Source organism: Octopus bimaculoides, chromosome 9 (assembly GCF_001194135.2).
Source record: "Octopus bimaculoides isolate UCB-OBI-ISO-001 chromosome 9, ASM119413v2, whole genome shotgun sequence".
Classification (NCBI taxonomy): Eukaryota; Metazoa; Mollusca; class Cephalopoda; order Octopoda; family Octopodidae; genus Octopus; species Octopus bimaculoides.
The window spans coordinates 39,712,078-39,715,188 of NC_068989.1; the positions used below are offsets into that span (position 1 = coordinate 39,712,078).

Here is a 3,111-nt window from a genome sequence, read left to right on the forward strand (position 1 = left end):
TATATATATATATTTATATATATAGTATGTGTGCATATGTATATGTATGTAGGCAATTATGTGGATAAACAAATTAGATATTAAATATAACTGTTTGGAATGAAATACAAAATATGTATATATGTATACATAGAAAACAAAAGAAAGCAAAATGTGGAGACTTTCAGATGATGAATATTTAAGTATAAATATATAGATATTTATATTAATAGATCCATCTTAGAGTAAAACAACAGGGAAAATTAAAGTCTCCATATTTTGCTTTCTCTCATTTTGCATGTATACATATATAAATATTTTGTATTTCATACTCCAATTGTTATATTTAATATACCTAATTTGTTTATCCTCATAATTGCCTCTATATCTGCTCAACTTGATCCCTCTTATAACCATTTTTTACTCCGTGGAATTGACCCCTGTAAAGACATCGGAGTCTAAGTTTGAATCATCTGAGAACTACTAAGTGTCTTCTATACTGAGAATCTCTGGATTTCATCTGTGAACTATATGTATATGTGTGTATTTATATGTGTGTGTATGTGTACACATATTCGTATGTGTTTGTGTGGATACATATACTTGTGTTTGTGTACATATGTATGAATAAATGTGTATATACATTAATATATATATACATATATATATATATATATATATATATATATATATATATATATATATATATATATATATATATATATATATATATGCCTTTATGTACCTCTGATGTTATCCCTGGCAATGTGTATCTCTCTTGGACAGTACCCCCTCCACACTTTACATCATTTGTGCTGCCACTTACCTCCTTCATCCACTCCTAATTTCCTCCATCTCCAGCCTTCCTCTCCAACAAAAAAGGATATTCACAATTGATCATGTGTCCAATCATATTTGCCATTCACTGATTTCACTTCTATCCCCATCACTATTCTTTCACACTCTTACAGACATAGCTATAACTCACTCTGTCCAATTCCCTATACTAATCATCTCTGTTTTCTTACTGACATAAACATGTAACTCCTCTACAGCAAAACAGCTGTTCCTATCTCTCTGTCATACTTTAACCATTCATCACTTGGCATAAAGCCACCTCCATCAATTGAGGAGCCCTGTCTTGTGAGTTACTTGGTAACCTCACTAGTGCTGGTGCCACATAAAATGCATCTAGTACACTCAGTAGAGTGGCTGTTATTAAGAAGGTCATTCAGCCAGAGAAACTAATGCCAGAGTCTACATTGGGACCTGGTGCAGTCCTCTCACTTGCTAACTTCTCTTGTATAATCCAACCCATGCCAGCTTGGTAAACAAACATTAAATGGTGATGATGATGCTGATGATAATGATGATAATGATAATGTACACACGCGCGCTCATGCACACACACACACACACATACACACACACACACACACATACACACACATCTGTTTAACTCTTTCTCCTTCCTTTGTTGCTCTTCTCAACTTTTGTTCACTCTTGACATTAAAAGTTTGTATACTGTGATCCCACACAATGAAGGACCTCTTGTGTTTAAACACTTCCTTGACCTTTAGTCTGACCCTCAACCTGACGCCTACGCACTTCTTCGTCTGGCTGAACTTGTCCTCTCCTTTAACTGCTTCTTGTTCACAGGTTAGTTTTACTAACAAGTCTCAGAAGTGGCCATGGGAAAGAGAATGGACTCCAACTATGCAAGTCTGTTTGGTGGCTACATTAAGGTCCAAATATTCTCACAATTCACTGGTCCCACTCCCAAGCTATATGTTCATTATATCAATGACTGTATTGGCATGACCTCACTCTCCCACGAACTACTGGACTTCTTCCTTTCCTTTGTCCAATCCTTCCATCCTGCCTTCAAATTCTCCTGCACTATCTCTAACTCTTCCATCAAACTTCTCAACATTTTTGTCAGCATACACCACTTCACTCTCGCTAACTTCTTCCACTACAAACACACTGACTCACACTCCTACCTTAACTTCTCCTTAACTTCATCTTATGTGGATACCCCACTACTGTTATCCACATTGCCCTTGCCCGAGCATGATCTGTTGACCAGGCCTGTGCTCTTTCTTCTCACACCTGCCCCATCCTTACCCATCTCTTATTTCCCTTCACCTAACCCTACCCCTAAATCCTAACCTTACCTCTACATTCTAACCCTAAACTTACCCCTCAAACACACCATTTTCTGAGCCTCCCAGTGACTGCAGTCCAACCCCTCCACCTTGCACATCTTCCATAACCTACCCCTTCCTTTTTCAAATGAACCCATAACCTGCATGACCACCAAGTCCACAGTTTCTTCCCTACCACTGCCTCCCAGCCTGGCTCCTTCCCCTGCTCCTGCTCATGCCGTTGCACTGACCTCTCCAACACCACAAGTCTCACTGGCACCCATCACTGTCCCTATCATGTCACTGACTCCTTTACCTGCACCTCTATTAATGTCATTTACTGCATCTCCTGCTCTCTCTGTTCTTCGCTGTACATTGAGATGCCGCTTAGCTGACCAGTTTGCAGAGCACCTCCAAGCAAACAAACTCAGCAATGACACCCTGGTCTTGTGCCACTTCCACTGTACCTGTCATTTGCTACAACATCTGTCTGTGTTCGGTCTTTCTCTGCATAGAGTCCATCTGGACTCTCGCCTTCGCCGTGAATTAATCTTCTCTTGCCATTTCTTTGCGCCACATGGGTTCAACTCACTTTATCCAGTCATCTCACCATGTTGGACTGTTGAACTTTGCACAGTTTTTCTTTTCCCATTTTTTCATTGTCTGTCCATTTTTACATCTTAATCCTTTCTGCCGAAGAGCATTGGCTTGAAACATAAAAGACTTTTCCATTTTTCCAGAGCGTTAAACTAATGCACCTGCTTGTTATTCCTACACCTGTCTTCGTCTTTTGTTTTCTGTAAATTTGAATTATATATATATATATATATATATATACAGATATAGGGCAGGGAATTGTCAATTAGTAATAAAATTAATAATTAACAATTTTGCCAAGTAGTTCAGTATGAAAAAAACCTTTATCGGTAAAACCATTTATAATCATAAATATATAGGGGTCAGCATGAGTTGCTTCACCATGCTG

At 38.3% G+C, this 3,111-nt stretch overlaps 1 protein-coding gene across 4 annotated transcripts in view; it reads left to right on the forward strand.

The window, feature by feature from the left end:
• The window catches only part of LOC106874122 (tetratricopeptide repeat protein 23), a 191,496-nt gene that overhangs the window by 32,552 nt on the left and 155,833 nt on the right, over window positions 1-3,111 (forward strand). The window lies entirely within an intron of this gene.